The 20,043-nt window shown below is 53.3% G+C and overlaps 2 protein-coding genes across 3 annotated transcripts in view; both read left to right on the top strand.

Annotated features, from left to right (window-relative positions):
• The first annotated feature begins 2,316 nt into the window (after positions 1 to 2,316).
• LOC137416446 (uncharacterized) overlaps positions 2,317 to 20,043 on the top strand; it is a 32,204-nt gene continuing 14,477 nt past the window's right edge. For both annotated transcript variants that reach the window (XM_078770294.1, XM_078770295.1), the window contains exon 1: positions 2,317 to 2,424. The gene's annotated coding sequence lies outside the window, so the exon portion shown is untranslated. The remainder of the gene's footprint in view (positions 2,425 to 20,043) is intronic.
• LOC144889573 (uncharacterized) overlaps positions 11,368 to 20,043 on the top strand; it is a 113,875-nt gene continuing 105,199 nt past the window's right edge. The window contains exon 1 of the mRNA XM_078770296.1: positions 11,368 to 11,420. The gene's annotated coding sequence lies outside the window, so the exon portion shown is untranslated. The remainder of the gene's footprint in view (positions 11,421 to 20,043) is intronic.

The following is a 20,043-nucleotide window of genomic DNA, read 5'->3' on the forward strand; positions in this document are numbered from 1 at the left end:
CCCCCCTTCCCCCACGACTCCTATATCCCCCCCTCCACCCACGACTCCCATATCCCCCCTCCAGCCACGACACCTGTACCCCCCTTCCCCCACGACTCCTATATCCCCCCCCTCCACCCACGACTCCCATATCCCCCCTCCAGCCACGACACCTGTACCCCCCTTCCCCCACGACTCCTATATCCCCCCCCTCCACCCACGACTCCCATATCCCCCCTCCACCCACGACTCCTGTACCCCTGAAGGAGCTGGGGCTCCCACGTCGATCGGAAGAATGGACGCGACAAAAAGCTGGAATTCATCCGAGTTGCTTTAATCAAACCAAACACTCAGGCACTCTGAAAAGCCCATTTATCGGGCAGCAATATATATACATATTATCCCGGAGCGTTTGCCCAGGAAAGGCGAGAGGGGGCGTGGCCCAGCGTCCTGGCTGCGGCCTGGCAAGTTGAGGGCGAGCCTGCCCGGGCATGCCCGGGCGTCCCGACCGAGGCCTGGCAAGTTGAGCGCGGGCCTGCCCGGGCGTCCTGGACGAGCCCGGCATGGTGATCGCTCCGCGTCCTTGATAGGTGCAAGGCGATTGTGAAAACCCAGCGGTAGCCGCTACACCCCCCTTCCCCCACGACTCCTATACTCCCCTTCCCCCACGACTCCTATACCCCCCCTTCCCCCATGACTCCCATATCCCCCCTCCCCCCACGACTCCTATACCCCCTCCCCCCACGACTCCTATACACCCCTCCCCCCAAACCACTATACCCAACCTCTACCAATGAACCCGATACCCCTCCTCCCCCCACGATCCCCTATACCCCCCTCCATCCAAGACCCCCTTAACCCCCTACCTCTTATACCCCCCTCCATCCCCCTCTACCCCCTCCCCCAACGACTCCTATGTCCCCCTCCCCCCACGGCTCCTAAACCCCCCTCCCCCCACGACAACTGTATCCCCCCCTCCCCCCACGACTCTTATACCTCCCCTCCCCCCACGACTCTAAAACCTCCCCTTCCCCCACGACTCTAAAACCTCCCCCCCCCCCCACGACTCTTATGCCTCCCCTCCCCCCACTTTCTTATACCTCCCCTCCCCCCACGACTCTAAAACCTCCCCTCCCCCCACGACTCTAAAACCTCCCCTCCCCCCACGACTCTTATCCCTCCCCTCCCCCCACGACTCTTATCCCTCCCCTCCCCCCACGACTATTATCTCTCCCCTCCCCCACGACTCCTATACCCCTCCCCCCACGAATCTTATAACACCCTCCCCCCAAGCCTCTTGTACCCCCCCTCCCCCCACGACTCTTGTACCCCCCCTCCCCCCACGACTCTTATAACCTCCCCTCCCCCCACGACTCTAAAACCTCCCCTCCCCCCACGACTCTTATCCCTCCCCTCCCCCCACGACTCTTATCCCTCCCCTCCCCCCACGACTATTATCTCTCCCCTCCCCCCACGACTATTATACCCCCTCCCCCCACGACTATTATACCCCCCTCCCCAACGACTATTATACCCCCCCTGCCCCCAGGACTATTATACCGCCCTCCCCCCCACGACTATTATAACCCCCCTCCCCCCACGACTATTATAACCCCTCTCCCCCCACGACTATTATACCCCCCTCCCCCCATGACTATTATACGCCCCTCCCCCCACGACTATTATACCCCCCTCCCCCCACGACTATTATACCCCCCCTCCCCCCACGACTCTTATACCCCCCTCCCCCCACGACTCTTATACCCCCTCCCCCCACAACTCTTATACCTCCCCTCCCCCCACGACTGTTATACCTTCCCCCCCCCGCACGACTCTTATACCCCCCCTCCCCCCACGACTGTTATACCTCCCCTCCCCCCACGACTCTCGTACCTCCCCTCCCCCCACGACTCTCATACCTCCCCTCCCCCCACCACTCTTAGACCCCCCTCCACCATTCCCCCACTCCCCCACCGACCACTCACCCCCACCCACCATTCCCGCCATCCCTCAATCCTAGAGAAAACAGACAAAGCCAAAGATGCCCATCCCTCTGAAATGACGTGTGGTGAGGAGCGCTGAGCGTGTCGAGCGGAATAAACGCGTTCAACAACATAAAGTCTCCCGTTATTATTTGCTTCAGCCGGTGATTTAGCGAGGCGAGTGGTGTATATAGAGTCTCGTGGCGCTGAAAACGCCATTTAAATGTTACGGAGCAGAAGAGGAGCCTATAACTTCCCTTTTATTTTCGCACTGTGATGTAGCGACGACACTCAAATTGCCGACGCCACAAACAATCTTCTTACAAAGAGGGAGAAGAATGATGCGCGAAAACAAGAAGTATTAAATAACGCTGAACAACTTCCGGGTGAGCTTGTCAGCCTCGGGCCCTCGGACTGTAACTGAGGAAGTTTCTCGTGATCGGACCTCATCTCATCTGAAGAGGTTTGTTCGGAGATGTTTCATTTTATTATTAATACTGAGGAAGATCTGCAAAACGTTTATTTAAAGATAAAATAATTCTCTGTTGTTGATGAAGGGAATGAAGATGAGTTCAAACGACTTTTTATTGAATGTATGTACAGGTATTTGATTGTTCATTTAATGAGGTGTTTTTCACTCGTTTTGTTTTATTCACTGCGTTGTTTTATATGACGTCATCATTAAACTTCATTCAACGATGGTTAAACCTCATTCTTCATTTTAGCTACAAACCAGGTAGAAAGTTTTTATAATTAACTTGTATATCCAATGTGACCTCCAAATCGTAAATGAGGAGGTCTTACAGAGGTTGTAGATGATGGATGGATGAGGTATCCACGCAGCGTTGGTGCGGAAAAAAATGTCGGTCCCGTCTGCTTCATCGGAAAGTAAAGTTGGAGAATCTTCTCGAAAAAGTCGTTTCGGCTCACATCTCATCTCCTCCCATTTTGTGATGCCTTTGTTGACAATCCTTCTCCAAAACCAGTGATCTGTGGCCTGGTGTTCCCACTTGGCCGGGTCAATATCACAGCAATTCAAACTTGGTGCAGATGTGTATAATGATGTTGAAGGAACTGCGCTCCAACGCGAGTCGAAAGAATTGACGCGACCAAAGACGGAATTCGTCCGAGTTGCTTTATTGAAACAAAACAGCTCAGGTATTCTGACAAGCCCGTTTATCGGGCAGCAATATATATATACACATTTATGTCGGGAAGTTTGCCCGGCAAAAGCTATACCGGGCATGCCCGGGTGTCAAGGGCGAGCTTGGAAAGGCGAGTCTGGACCTGACCGGGCGTGTTTGGCTGCGGCCTGGCAAGTCGAGGCTGGGCGTGCCCGGGCGCTCTGGACGAGCACTGGAAAGGCGATAGCGGGCATGCCCGGACGCTCTGGGCGAGCCCTGGAAAGGCGATAGCGGGCATGCCCGGACGCTCTGGGCGAGCCCTGGAAAGGCGATAGCGGGCATGCCCGGACGCTCTGGGCGAGCCCTGGAAAGGCGATAGCGGGCATGCCCGGACGCTCTGGGCGAGCCCTGGAAAGGCGATAGCGGGCATGCCCGGACGCTCTGGGCGAGCCCTGGAAAGGCGAGAGCGGGCATGCCCGGGAAAGACGCGTCTGGCCGTGTTCTGGCCGGTGCAAGGCGATTGTGTGCATCCAGCGGTAACCGCTACACACGCCCCTCCAGAATCGACCTGCACCGGCAGGGTCAATTTAAGGGGGGTCCGGATGACCCGGCCGAAGCGACCCCTGGAGGGTCGTGGGGAGGGGTCCGACGTGGTGGTGGGTTGTCGAGCGGGGGGAACTGTGGATGGGGGGCGGCCTCGCCGCGGAGGAAGGGCCAACCGTGGTGGTCGGTCGACGTCCATGTGCGCCGGTTTGAGGCGGTCCACAGAAATCCGGTCCGGCCGGCCGCCGAAGTCGACGATGAAAGACTTGTCGGCCCGTCGTACGGCGGCCGGAGTGGCCCCCGGTGCGCGTCATGACGCACAAAGATGTACTCCGCTGTGCGAAGCGCCGGGGGGACGTAGGACTGGGGGCCACCGTGGCGGGACGTCGGCATGGGGGCAAATCATCGGGCGGCCTCCTGGAGGTCCGAGCGCTGGCGAGCGGCGGACCAGGGACTGGTAGCGTCGGGCACGAATTCGCCCGGGACGCGGAGCGGCTGGCTGTAGACGAGCTCGGCGGCGGACGCCTGGAGGTCTTCCTTGGGGGCCGTGCGAAGGCCCAAAAGGACCCACGGCAGCCGGTCTGCCCAACCGTCGTCCTGAAGGCCGGCCATGAGTGCGGCCTTCATGGTGCGGTGAAACCGCTCACACAACACGTTGGCTTGGGGGTGGTAGGCCGTGGTGCGGTGCAGCGTGACCCCCAACGAACGGGCGACCGCGCCCCAAAGCTCAGACGTGAACTGTGGGCCGCGGTCGGACGAGATGTCCGCTGGTGCGCCGAAGCGCGCGACCCAGGTGGCGATGAACGCCTGCGCCACGTCGGCGGTGGTGGTGGAGGTGAGGGGCACGGCCTCCGGCCACCTGGTGGTCCTGTCCACCATGGTGAGCAGGTGGGTGAACCCCCGCGAGGGGGGCAGGGGACCCACCAGGTCCACGTGGACGTGGTCGAAACGCCGTTCAGGCACGGCGAAAGGTGCCAGCGGGGCCTGGGTGTGGCGGTGGACCTTGACCCGCTGGCAGGCCGTGCAGGCGTTGGCCCAGTCGCGGATGTTTCGTCGAAGGCCGTGCCAGACGAAATGCGCCGACACCAGCTTCTGAGAAGCTTTCCGGCCCGGGTGAGAAAGGCCGTGGATGGAGGCGAAGATGCGGCGCTGCCAGGAAACGGGCACGATGGGGCGAGGCTGGCCCTGGGAGATGTCGCAGAGCAGGACGGTCCCCGCAAAGGGAATGTTGGCCAGGCGGAGGCCCGTGTCCGCCGCACGGAGTGCCTGCACCGAGGCGTCAGTGATCTGGTCGGCCGCCATGAGTGCGAAGTCCACGCCGAGGTGGACCGCATTCGCGCTGGCCCGAGAAAGACAGTCGGCCACGGCGTTGTCTTTGCCGGCGACGTGCCGGATGTCCGTGGTGAACTACGACACGGCGGAGAGGTGGCGCTGCTGGCGGGCCGACCACGGCTCCATGACCTTAGCCATTGCGTAGACCAACGGCTTGTGGTCGACGAAAGCCGTGAACGGGCGGCCCTCCAGGAGGTGTCGGAAATGGCGAACGGCCAGGAATAGCCCGAGCAGCTCGCAGTCGAACGTGCTGTAGTTTAACTAGTTCGGCCGGAGTTGCCGGCTGAAAAAAGCGAGTGGCTGCCAAACCCCGTCCACCCATTGCTCATGGACGGCGCCCACCGCGTAGTTGGAGGCGTCCGTAGTGAGGGCGATGGGCGCGTTGAGCACCGGGTGAGCCAGCAGCGTTGCGTTGGCGAGGGCCCGTTTGGCGCTGGCGAAGGCCGCGTCCATGGCCGCGGACCAAACAATGTTATGCTTGGCCGGCTTGCCCCGGAGGGCCTTGTAAAGGGGCCGCATGAGCTGAGCAGCGCGGGGCACGAATCGGTGATAAAAATTCACCATGCCGAGGAACTCTTGGAGGGCCTTGATGGAACGGGGACGCGGGAACGTGGTGATGGCCTCGACCTTGGTCGGCAGCGGCACGGCCCCGGTCTTGGAGATGCGGTGGCCCAAAAAGTCAACGGTCGTCGCGCCGAAGTGGCATTTGACCGGGTTGACAATTAAGCCATGCTCGCTGAGGCGACCGAACAGTGTTCGGAGGTGGAGGAGGTGCTCGGTGCGGGACGTGCTGGCGATGAGGATATCGTCCAGATAGACGAAAAGAAACGGCAGGTCGCGCAGCACGCCGTCCATCAAGCGCTGGAATGCCTGGGCCGCGTTCTTGAGGCCAAACGGCATCCGCAAAAATTCGAACAGGCCGAACGGCGTGATGACGGCCGTCTTCGGGACGTCGGCCGCCCGGACAGGTACCTGGTGGTAGCCCCGTATCAGGTCAATTTTCAAAAAGATGACCCTTCCCGCCAAACGGGCAGAAAAGTCCTGAATATGCGGGATCGGGTACCTGTCGGGGGTGGTAGCGTCGTTGAGACGGCCATAGTCGCCACACGGGCGCCATCCACCCCCCGGCTTTGGCACGATGTGCAGTGGCGAGGCCCACGCGCTATCGGAGCGCCGCACGATGCCGAGGTGCTCCAACGCGTCGAACTCGGCTTTCGCCACGGCGAGCTTGGCCGGGTCGAGGCGGCGGGCCCTGGCGTAGACCGGCGGGCCCGTAGTGGGTATGTGGTGCTTGATCCCGTGCCGCACCGCGATAGCCGAAAACGTCGGCCGCGTGAGGGCCGGGAATTCCGCGAGCAGGCGAGCGAACTCGTTCACTGCCGGGAGGGCGCACGCCAGTTCGGTCGGCGCGGAGCTGCTCATTGTGCACACCAGGGAGCTGAAGGTCTCGGCGTGGACAAGGCGACGTCGTTTGGCATGGACAAGGCAACATCGTTTGACGTCGACCAGCAGCCCGTGCGCGCAGAGGAATTTGGCGCCCAGCAAAGCCACGGGGACGCTGGCGGTAACAAAAGTCCATTGAAAACGCTCGCTGCCGAAGCAGAGGGTGACGACGCGTGGGCCGAAAGTGCGTATGGCCGAGCCATTAGCAGCGACCAAAGAGGGGCCGCAAACGGCGTCCCGCCTGTCCTGCTCGGAGGCGGGTATGACGCTCAGTTGGGCGCCGGTGTCACACAGGAGACGCCGCCCAGACGCTTTGTCCCGAATAAACAGCAAGTTGCCCGAGTGGCCGGCGCTCATGGCTGGGAATGAACGCCGGCCCGGCCGTTTCCGGACCTGCCGAAAGTGCACGGGGGCCGGCACGTCCGAGCCTTGTGTCCGAACCTGGCGTGGTAATAACACCACGCCCGGTCAGGTGGAGGCCCCGGCCGTCGTGTCGGAAGCGGGTGGTGCGGCGTGGCGGCCGCCAGTTGCACCGGCAGTTCGGCCTCCAACCGCGCAGGGCACTCGGGCGTCGTGGGCGTCGCCTCGGACGGTGGCGGGCTCCAGGTAACCGCGCCAATGTGCTGGCCCGCCGAGGAGATCTTATCGGCTTCCCTGGCGAGGGCGCGGGAATCCGTGATCAACGTGCCAGCCAGGGCGAGGCGTACCGGGTGAGGCAGCTGGCGAAGGAACAGCTCACGAACAGAAAATCCGGAGAGTGCTCACCGAGCAACGAGAGCATATAGTCCATGCGCTCGGACGGGCGCGTGTCGCCGAGGTCGGGCAGAGCGAGCAGGCGCTGTGCGCGTGCTGCCGGTGAGAGGGCGAAAGCGTCGAGGAGGAGTGTCTTCAGCGCGTCGTATTTGTCAGCAGCCGGCGGGTGCTCGAGGAGGCTCAAGGCGCGGGCCGCGGTGGCGGAACCGAGCGCCGCCACAACATGGTGGAAGCGGGTGTCGTCCGCGGTGATGCCTCGCAGGGCGAACTGGGAGTCCGCCTGGGCGAACCAAACAGCCGCGTGAGCCTCCCAGAAGGTAGGCAGTTTAAGCGTCACTGCCATGTCCATGTCGGTAGGTCACCAATGAAGGAACTGCGCTCCAATGCGAGTCGAAAGAATTGACGCGACCAAAGACGGAATTCGTCCGAGTTGCTTTATTGAAACAAAACAGCTCAGGTATTCTGACAAGCCCGTTTATCGGGCAGCAATATATATACACATTTATGTCGGGAAGTTTGCCCGGCAAAAGCTATACCGGGCATGCCCGGGTGTCAAGGGCGAGCCTTGGAAAGGCGAGTCTGGACCTGCCCGGGCGTGTTTGGCTGCGGCCTGGCAAGTCGAGGCTGGGCGTGCCCGGGCGCTCTGGACGAGCACTGGAAAGGCGATAGCGGCATGCCCGGACGCTCTGGGCGAGCCCTGGAAAGGCGATAGCGGGCATGCCCGGACGCTCTGGGCGAGCCCTGGAAAGGCGATAGCGGGCATGCCCGGACGCTCTGGGCGAGCCCTGGAAAGGCGATAGCGGGCATGCCCGGATGCTCTGGGCGAGCCCTGGAAAGGCGAGAGCGGGCATGCCCGGGAAAGACGAGACCGGGCGTGCCCGGGAGGTTCGGGCGTGCCCGGGAACAGTGAGTCCGGGCATGCCCGGGAGAGGCGCGTCTGGCCGTGTTCTGGCCGGTGCAAGGCGATTGTGTGCATCCAGCGGTAACTGCTACAATGTAAAGGTTAACCGATTAGATGTTGGGGTCAAGAGGTCAAAGTCTGTAATAAGTCTATAACTTGAGAATGGCGAAAAGGATCGAATTCAAACTTGGTGCAGATGTGTATAATGATGTAAAGGTTAACTGATTAGATGTTGGGGTCAGGAGGTCAAAGGTCAAAGTCTGTAATAAGTCTACAACTTGAGAATGGCTAAAAGGATATAATTCAAACTTGGTGCAGATGTGTATAATGATGTAAAGGTTAACTGATTAGATGTTGGGGTCAAGAGGTCAAAGTCTGTAATAATTTTTTAACTTGAGAACGGCTGAAAGGATCTAATTCAAACTTGGTGCAGATATGTATTACAATGATGCAAAGATTAACTGATTAGAATTTGGGCTCCCAAGGTCAAAGGTCTTGTCAGGTAAAAATGCGATAACTTATGAACAGCTGAAGGGATTTAAATTAGAACTTCATGCAGGTATGTGTAATGATGTAAACATGAACTAATTAAAATTTGCGATAAAGAGGTCAAAGGACAGAATCAGGTAAAAATGTGATAACTTGAGGACAGCTGAATGGATTTAAAGCAAACTAGGTACAAGTATTATAATGATGTAATAATGAAGGTGGAGGCAGATCTGTCGACGTCGTGATGTCGAAGAGTGTAGTTCTGTTTGACATAAATTGATGATTTTAGATGTTTGACCTTGAGTTGACATTTGACCTTTTAACCCCCAAAAATAGTTCATTCCCCAATCCGGTGATTCAATTTGCGAATGCTGTTCAACTATCACGGCAATTGGATGAAAAATGACTCTTTTAAAATCAGACCTCAAGATAACATTTGACCTAAAAATCAAAAGGCTTCTCAGTTGTGATTACCTCCACGACTTGGTTAAGTTTTGTGACGATCATGTTGGAATTGTAACTTGTGGGCAATTGACATACAAACAGACAAACAAGAAACTTGTCGAACGTAGAACGAAGCTTGCGAAATCCCAAAAATAAGTTGTTGACCTTTTGGCCGATGTTGACGTCAAAAATAATTGCTGCCTGAATTCATTGTTGTGATCTGCCAATGCTCTTTATATTTCAAGTGAATTGGATGAAAATTGAGGATTTTTAGAAATCTGCCAAAATTGTTGACATTTGGCCTTTGCTGACCTTTTGAACTCAAAATCAACAGTTTTGTTTTTCCTTATGGCCAACTCTATGATTTGGTGAGGTTTCGTAAAGATCGGTGTTTTGTGCCCAGGGCCCCAAAAAATGTTAATATGCCCCTGTGACTCATTCACGTAATCAATCAATCACTCACCCACTCACTCACTGACTGACTGACACATTCACATAATCAATCAACCACTCACCCACTCACTCACTGACTGACTGACACATTCACATAATCAATCAACCACTCACCCACTCACTCACTGACTGACTGACACATTCACATAATCAATCAACCACTCACCCACTCACTCACTCACTGACTGACTGACACATTCACATAATCAATCAATCACTCACCCACTCACTCACTGACTGACTGACACATTCACATAATCAATCAATCACTCACCCACTCACTCACTGACTGACTGACACATTCACATAATCAATCAATCACTCACCCACTCACTCACTGACTGACTGACACATTCACATAATCAATCAACCACTCACCCACTCACTGACTGACTGACTGACTGACTCATTCACATAATCAATCAATCACTCACCCACTGAATGACTGACTGACTCATTCACATAATCAATCAATCACTCACCCACTGACCCACTGACTGACTGACTCATTGACATAATCAATCAATCAATCAATCACTCACCCACTGACTGACTGACTCATTCACATAATCAATCAATCAATCACTCACCCACTGACCCACTGACTGACTGACTCATTGACATAATCAATCAATCAATCACTCACCCACTGACCCACTGACTGACTGACTGACTGACACATTTACATAAAAATCAATCAATCACTCACTCACTCACTGATCCACTCACTCACTCACTGACCTACTCATGCACTCACTGACCCACTCACTCACTGTCCCACTCACTCACTCACTCAATGACTTACTCTTGCTCACTCACCGACTCAGTTTTACTCACTTACCAACCCAATGACTGACTCAGTGACTGACTAACTGACTCGCTCACAAACTCACTAACTCCCTCATACTTTGACTGACTGACTGGTTCACTGACTCATGCTCAATGACTGACTCACTGACTCACACTCACTGACTGACTCACTCTCTGACTGTCTCACTTCCACCCACTCACTCACTGACTCACTCAACTAACACACACTCACTGAAACACTCACGTATACACTCACTCACTGACTCACTCAACTCAATCACTGTGACTCACTCATGCAATTCACTCACTGTCTGTCTCATAGACTCGCTCACTGACTGACTCACACTCACTGACTGACTCACACTCACTGACACTCTCTGACTGTCTCACTTGCACCCACTCACTTAATGACACTCAACTCACCGACTCACACTCACTGACACACTCACTGACACACACACACACACACACACACACACACACACACACACACACACACACACACACACACACACACACACACACACACACACACATACACACACACACACACATACACACACACATTGCTCGATCGATATGTTTGCCGGACGAAAGCCCAGGTGACCTAAAAACGAGTTTGTTACCTGGTAAAAAGTCAGACAAGTTTTATGAATCCATTATAGCAGAACACGAATGTAAGTACACGTAGGCATCGTGGGGAGTGACACATTTATTTTATGTCAATTAATTATAAAAATCGGGGAATATCAATTAATTATCTCATCATTTCTACCTCAAATTGAGTGCTACGTCACATAATGTCGGATATGATTTTACATTGATTTCGCAGGGATTCACTGGATTCGATGAAACTTGTGTTAGAATCCAAATATACAATGTACAATGCAAGTATACTTGACGCAAGCATACACGTCCCGGTATGTTGTTGCGGGTGTCAACTTGTTGGACCATAACACATACACCGTAACACATACACCGTAACACATACACCGCCCAGTGGCCCAAGTGGGTGATTATGGAATTCTTGGCAATACGGTGCGGATGTACTTCCGGCGTCATTTCCGGGCTGGACGTGGAACGTGACTTGCTTGAACAAACATCGGTTCCGTGTCCTTTTCCACAGGCGTCTGAAACAGAGATCGGGTCGGATCTTCTGAGGAAAAGGTTTGTTCAGAGTTTCTCATTTTATTATCAACACTGAGAAAGATATTCTGAAAAACGATCATTTGAAGTGATTCTTTATAATATTAATAGAATATAAGATGACAATAAAAATAACAATAATAGGCCTCTTCTATTGTTTGCCACATGGCACACACCATATAAAGGGGCCTTTTCTATTGTTTGCCACATGGCACACACCATATAAAGGGGCCTTTTCTATTGTTTGCCACATGGCACACACCATGTAAAAGGGCCTCTTCTATTGTTTGCCACATGGCACACACCATATAAAAGGTCCTTTTCTATTGTTTGCCACATGGCACACACCATATAAAAGGGCCTCTTCTATTGTTTGCCACATGGCACACACCATATAAAGGGGCCTTTTCTTTTGTTCGTCACATGGCACACACCATATAAAGGGGTCTTTTCTATTATTTGCCACGTGGCACACACCATATAAAGGGGCCTTTTCTATTATTTGTCACATAGCACACACCATATAAAGGGGTCTTTTCTATTATTTACCAATGGCACACACCATATAAAGGGGTTTTTCTATACTTTCCCACATGGCACACACCATATAAAGGGGCCTTTTCTTTTGTTTGCCACATGGCACACACCATATAAAAGGGCCTTTTCTATTGTTTGCCACATGGCACACACCATATGAAGGGGCCGTTTCTATTGTTTCCCACATTGCACACACACCATATGAAGGGGCCTTTTCTATTGTTTGCCACATGGCACACACCATATGAAGGGGCCGTTTCTATTGTTTCCCACATGGCGCACACCATATAAAGGGGCCTTTTATATAGTTCGTCACATGGCACACACCATAAAAAGGGGACTTTTCTATGATTTGCCACATGGCACACACCATATCAAGGGGCCTATTCGATTGTTTGCCACATGGTGCACACCATATAAAAGGGCCTTTTCTATGGTTTGTCACATGGCACATACCATATAAAGGGGCATTTTCTCTAGTTTGCCACATGGCACATACCATATAAAGGGGCCTTTTATATAGTTTGTCACATGGTGATCCCCATCTCAAGGAGCCTTTTCTATAGTTCGTCACATGGCACACACCATGTAAAGGGGCCTTTTCTATTGTTCGTCACATGGCACACACCATATAAAGGGGCCTATTCTATTGTTTGCCACATGGCACACACTATATAAAGGGGTCTTTTATATTGTTTGCCACATGGCGCACACCATATAAAGCAGTCTTTTCTATTGTTTGCCACATGAGTAGGAACGAATTGAGAGAGCTGGGACACACCCAGAAAATTTTAATTAATCAAATTAAATTTCTGATGTTCTTGATTTTTACGATTTTCGCGATTTCTCCATAAATTTCCAAAATTCCCAAATTCCACATTTTCCCGATTTTCCGATTTTCGCAATTTTCTCATAAATTTCAAAAATTCCCAAATTTCTAAAATTTCAAAAAATATATATTGTTGCGGATCTCAGATTACGGCGCTCCCCTTACCGAGGGGGGTTTAATCCCCTCGTCTATTACACCATATGAAGGCCATCCGAGTCCTCGAAGATATCGCGCTCCTTTGCGGGGTTGAGGTTGACCAGTGTGACTGGTCAATGGGGTCCCAGATACCTTCGCCAACCTCGCCGCAAAGCAGGGCGCTACTTCTGCTCGAGCCACGGACAAGATGGAAGATTGCCGAGCGGTTTAGCAATCTGAAGCTTGAGCCGTTTGCAATAAAACTAACCCGATTCTGAGCGGTTCCAATCGTGCCATGCAGATTCAATGGGGAAAAGACAAAGACAAAGACGATCAGACGAGAGGAAACCAAAATGTAAGGAAAGAACAAATATGATTTATTAACGACACTAAAAGAGGAAACGAAAGGCAAGAATATACAAAATAAGGAAATAAAAGGACATAGGGCAAGCTTATCTAAACAGTCTTAACTTATCACGACCCCAGGACAAACAGACAGACTCACACGGAATGGTAGCTGGTAGGGGACGAAGGTCCAGGCAGATGGTTCCAGGCGATGGGATCCGTCCAGGCTCCGGGTCCGCGGGCGAAGAACGGCAGGCAGCTTCGCGTATCGTTGGCGCGCGACCGGACCTTACATATGCGAGGGGCTGGGATGCTGCGTACATATAGCGTGCCGAACGCTCTCAAAACCAAATGGCAGTTTGTATCAAACTATCGTTCCAAGCGATCCTCTGCGCAGTGTTCTTATCATCCGCCGTCTCTGCGCTGTTCTCTTAGGTTTGACTCCTTCTCTCTCCCTGGCGCATCTCCTGCATCTCCCGATCATCTCTGATCGAAGTAGTCAGCGGCGGCGCTTGTATGACGAGCCTCGCGTATCAAGCCGCGTCCGCTTCGCTCCGCCTACTCGTGAACACGCCTCGGCCCGGATTGGTTCCGAGGGTTCATTGGTACCTCCCCTCGTGACACGTTGATGGGGCCACGCCTATGTTCCTGGCCGCTCCTCCCTTCTTCTCCCACTCTGCCACGTGGCTTATGGCGGCGGGCAGGAACAACCAAAAGGCAGCGAACGCTGAGGCGGCTGCGGTTGGTAGAGGCGCGTAATACAATTTGGAGAGGGTAAAGCCGCAAAATGAATAGTATTGGAAAAAGGGGCCTAGTTTATTTGATTAATGCAACGCAGATTCACCTATTGGAAACAGATCCTTACCTGAAACACATACTAATGAAATAACTGAAGAAGAAGCCTATGGTGTGCTACGTGTTGCTCGTGGCCTAACTAGGGTGTGACCTTTGACCTTTACACCAAAAATGGGAATATTTACAGGGGATTATTTATAAGGGAATATTACAGATATTTACAAAGTGGAGGGTTCTAAAAACCACAACACTGCACCCTCATTACCTCCAGGGCCATCCTGGCCCGAAATAACTTTAACTTAGTGTGACACTCAGGTGTGGTAACCCTCTACTATTAACTTCACCCTGAGTGCGACATTTTGAAAACAACTAAGTATGTCCCGCCTGCTGCATTGCATTCTATCTAACAGATTCATGCCCACAGAATAACTGAATCACAGAATTAATTCTCCAGCTAAACATTGATGGTGGGGAGCATTATTTACAAAGACACTACTTGGTATTTACAACGCGAACCCAGGACCTGTCTTTTGGGAAACAAAAGAAGATGTTTTGAAAAGAGGAAAGACATACACTGCACTGCACCGATACCACCAGCACCAATAAGCATCAATATTCGAAAAGCACCAAAGCACCAATGTGCACAAAAAGCACCAAAAGCACCATCCGGTGCACAGTCATCACATTTCAATAATAATAATCAGCAGATGACGTCTTCCCTGCTGGGCCGATGTTTCTGGACGACTTCATGCTTGCTGCCTAGTTGGTAATAATTTTAAAAAGGCACAAAATGCGTCCACTTTTTAAATTATGGCCAGCAGGTGCCAAATAAGGTGGTCCACCTGCATGGCTTAGGGGCCACCTTTACCGTGGTCCGCAAGCAAGATCTCCTGGCCAAAATGGCCGGTCCCCAGCAGAGGTGCCAGGCCCCAAAACGTGGGGTCCATGAATGTGGTGCTCGGCCACAACAACGTGCAGTCCATAAGTGTGGTACCGGTCCAGGCAGGCAGCAGCGAGGGTGCGGGCACACAACTGCAGGCACCTGCGCACTTTCCCCTCAGCACACAAAGACCACGGTCCATGAGTGGGGAAGGAAGACAAAGCAGGATTAGCGGGGTGCAAGGGCGCAAGGGTACACATCAACACAAGGTAATGCAGAGGTGAGGTGCGCAGGAGAGCGACCGGAGAAAGCTCGTCCCTACCGTACGTTCCCCCCCGTCACCTAATCTACTCTTGCCCCTACCCCGTATTTACACAATGTACAAATCCGTCGCTATCGTCTTGTCTTCCTCATATCTCCCCTGATTCCAAATTCGTCCACAATCCCTCTAACCAAATTTGCCATAAAGCCCAATTTCTCATCAATCCCTCCTAAGGAGGAAGAGATGGAACATAACAAGCACAATGTCACACCCACGTCGTGATGCGTCTTACATACCAGACATTTGCACAATCCGGTGGTGTGGAATCCTGTCACCTTGGTGAGTGGATGCGGATGGTGCGAAGAGACTGCCAGTCCTAAACTACCTTCTAAATGACTTTAACACACTTTACACTACCCGGGGTCTTTCCCTGCCAAACCATTGGCCATCTTACTCTATGTGGTTCTAAAAACCGAACTCCCATTGACCAAACTGTGGGCCTCACCAATTTGGGGTCTCACTCCCCCGATTCTACTCCCTGTGCCCTCGCACAATTTCCGGGCTGGGTCGTGTGGCGCTCCCAGCAGGTCCGCTCACCTGCACACCTCCGCCACTGCAGTCGTCTCCTGAGCTTACCTGCTCCTTACCCTAACCTACCTGGGGAAGGCCCTGTGGCGCTCTCACCCCCTACCGCCCTCTCTGGCGTCGGGCTACCCGGGTCCGTCCTCCGGATCCTCGGGCCCCATTGAACAACTACTGGCTCCCAGGGCCTACCTGCTGCCTCACCTGGCCGACATACTAACAGTGGCAGAGTGCCCATTTAATCTTTCTCACGAACAGGCCACACGCCCAGCCATTCCACTTTACTCATGCACCAATCACACGCTTCTTTATTACGACACGCACCATAGATGTCGATCTCCACCACAATTTACCTACTCCCTCTACCTACTTTTAAACTACCCTCCCCGGGTACTCGTGAAGAGGTCCATCTTCCCCATCCACCCTTTCAAACCATACAATCCACTCCACTTATTCCACACTACTCACTCCACACCATCCATTCCATACTCCATTTACTCCATGCTCCATTCACTCCAGACCATCTATTCCATATTCCATGCATTCCATACCAGCTATTCCACACAACCATTCTTCATTCACATGTACTTCACTTGCACACCTGGTGCCCACACACCTGGTGGCACTTGCACACCTGGTGGCACCTGCACACCTGGTGGCACTTGCACCCTCCTTCCCTCCAGGCGCATTCATTCAATACAACGCACAATCACACCTTTCACAATACTCTGCTCAATCACGTCCTGCACACACACTGCATCATCTGATCTACCTGGTTTTCCCTATAACTTAGTGCTTCCTGTCTTCCCTTATACTATTTCACATCCCACGTCGTTATCATCCAAACTAATCTACCTACGTCCCCTCCTACAGGTATGATGTCGTTACTTAAATCTAACGTTACCTATGGTAATTTCTAAACCCGAACGTTATCCAAACCCTCCCTGGCTTGGTTTCCACTGCCATACCCCATAAAACTATACCTCCTTTGCCCCGGAGAATGTGAGGTGAATGGTAACGCTACCATTCGCCATCACTATTGCCATTACTATCGCTATCCAGTCCACTATCTCGAGCCTCGGTGCGTCATTACACCATCAAAGCTCGGCTTGAATACGGGTGGTTTGGTCTCCTGCAGTTTGGGTCCGTCCAGCATTCGATTCAGGGGAGGAGGTTTCGTCAAGGCCAAGGTTCAAGGCACCATCCCTACGCAACGCCTTGCACTGCCATGAGCGATGGCCCAGCCTTGCCCGGGTGGAGCGCCGCCACCACAAGGGGGCGCCGTTCCGACCCCTCCTACCTCCCCACGAACCGGGCCGGTCGCTTTGCCTGGCAAAGCGCGGATTCGACCGTGCAGGGCGGGGCCCGGCCCGAATCGTGCACGACGCTCCGAGCAGGAGCGACGCGACACCGATCCCCGCCGGCTCCAGCAGCACCCACCGCCCGGCACGGACCGGGAGCTCGCATCGGATAAACGTCGGTCTGAACGCTGTCCCGGTTAACTTCGATGCTCCCCGTACATGCTCACACCACTCATTCCGTTCTTTGCTCAAACATCCCATACACTCTGTCAATTCCACCACCGCACTTTCTGTTGCACACCACTCGCTGTTTGCACACTTCTCGCGTGCACTCTCCCCCGTTACGTACTCCATAACCACCACGGGCGTGCACTCCTCCGTTACATCCCCTGTAACACTCCCCATCACGTGCTCCACCACCAACTCAAGTGTGCCTCCTCGCACACCCTCAATCATTTCAAGTGTGCATCCTCGCACCCACTCCTCATCCATATCACTCTCTGTATCACTCGTCGTTCCACTTCCACACTCCGATGTGCATTCACTCTCGCACTCGGTATCACTTCCATACTCTGTCGTGCACTCTCCCTCGCACACGGTAACACTCTCGCGCTCTGGCGCCATTCGCACACACGCGCTGTTCACCTTCACACACCTTCACACACCTTTTCCTCACATGTGCGCCATTGCCATTCACACAGCGCACCACGGACCTCCCACAAACGCCCGGGTGCTTTCGCGATCCCAAGCGTGCGAAAAACCCTCTCGCGCCAAACATTCTCCTGCAAAATCTCCCCGCACAATATACAGCCTGGGCGCTTCTTCCTCCTCGCTCCAACACCACCTGCAAATCTTTATTCGGGTTATGCAGCACAACATCATGATGCGAACATGGACTTTGCACAATTTCCATTCCTTCACCCCACGAGTGCTCTTCTAAGTCCGGCGTCTCTTCAATTCCAATTTCCACTACTATTTGTTCGGTTTTAATTTCTTTTTCCTTTCCCTCGACGACCGCTGGCTCTATTAATATTTTCTCTACTACTTCGGCGGTCGCCGGCTTCCCCATACCCTGGGTCGTGATCTCTATCCCGGTCATTTTAACCGTGCTCTGCTCCGCCTCGCTCAACCCGCGCTCCTCGAGTCGCGTTACCTCGTCGCATACCCGTGTGCCTTTCCCGCTCGACCTGTGGTTAACCTCCCTCTCCAATTATTTTGCCTCACACCTGGTCTGCCCCCGTGCTAGCCCCTCGTTAATTTCTCTCATTTTTTCATCATGCTTGACCATTAAGGCGCTCATTTCAGCCATAAATGATTGTATGTCCTTAAACGTTGGTACAGTGGGCTCGGCTCTCGCCACCATGTGCGAGGCCCCGCCACCCTGCGCTGCCACGACCACGTGCGAGGCACCGCCATCTTGTGCACCTGCAACCCCCGCTACCGCACCTTCTTTGCTTTCCTCCTGCATTACTCCCACCTTTTCCCTGGGGTCCTGGGTCGACTCCAACTCATTTACCACCTCATTCTCCCCTACCGGCATCTGATCGCCTTGACCATCCATGGCACGATATAAATTTGGATATTATGATAAAATTTCGGCCGCTCGTAATTTTGACCAAATTTTTCCGATGGATTAAAATTTGGTTCGGGCTTCAAATCCCACTCCCCGGCACCAATTGTTACGGATCTCAGATTACGGCGCTCCCCTTACCGAGGGGGGTTTAATCCCCTCGTCTATTACACTGGCCGTCCGAGTCCTAGAAGATATCGCGCTCCTTTGCGGGGTTGAGGTTGACCAGGGTAACTAGTCAATGGGGTCCCAGATACCTTCGCAACCTCGCCGCAAAGCAGGGCGCTACTTCTGCTCGAGCCACGGACAAGATGGAAGATTGCCGAGCGGTTTAGCAATCCGAAGCTCGAGCCGTGAGCAATAAAACTAACCCGATTCTGAGCGGTTCCAATCGTGCCACGTATATTCAATGGGGAAAAGACAAAGACGATCGGACCAGAGGAAACCAAAAGGTAAGGAAAGAACAAATATGATTTATTAACTACACTAAAAGAGGAAACGAAAGGCAAGAATATACAAAATAAGGAAATAAAAGGACAGGGCAAGCTTATCTGAACAGTCTTAACTTATCACGACCCGAGGACAAACAGACAGACTCACACGGAATGGTAGCTGGTAGGGGAGGAAGGTCCAGGCAGATGGTTCCAGGCGATGGGATCCGCCCAGGCTCTGGGTCCGCGGGCGAAGAACGGCAGGCAGCTTCGCGTATCGTTGGCGTGCGATCGGACCTTGCATAGGCGAGGGTTGGGATGCTGCGTACGTATAGCGTGCCGAACGCCCTCAAAACCAAATGGCAGTTCGTATCATACGATCGTTCCAAGTGATCCTCTGCGCAGTGTTCTTATCATCCGCCGTCTCTGCGCTGTTCTCTTAGGTTTGACTCCTTCTCTCTCCCTGGCGCATCTCCTGCATGTCCCGATCATCTCCTCTCGAAGTTGTCCGCGACGGCGCTTTTATTACAAGCCTCGCGTATCAAGCCACGTCCGCTTCGCTCCGCCTACTCGTGAGCACGCCTCGGCCCGGATTGGTCGCGAGGGTTCATTGGTGCCTCCCCTCGTGATGCGTTGATGGGGCCACACCTATGTTCCTGGCCGCTCCTCCCTTCTTCTCCCACTCTACCACATGGCTTCTGGCGGCGGGCAGGAACAACCAAAAGGCAGCGAACGCTGAGGCGGCTGCGGCTGGTAGAGGCACGTAATACAATTTGGAGAGGGTAAAGCCGCAAAATGAATAGGATTGGAAAAAAGGGCCCAGGTTATTTGATTAATGCAACGCAGATTCAACTATTGGAAACAGATCCTTACCTGAAACATACTAATGAAATAACTAAAGAAGAAGCCGATGGTGTGCTACGTGTTGCTCGTGGCCTAACTAGGGTGCGACCTTTGACCTTTACACCAAAAATGGG

This window comes from Myxine glutinosa, chromosome 1 (genome assembly GCF_964187855.1).
Source record: "Myxine glutinosa chromosome 1, kmMyxGlut1.1, whole genome shotgun sequence".
NCBI classification, from domain to species: Eukaryota; Metazoa; Chordata; class Myxini; order Myxiniformes; family Myxinidae; genus Myxine; species Myxine glutinosa.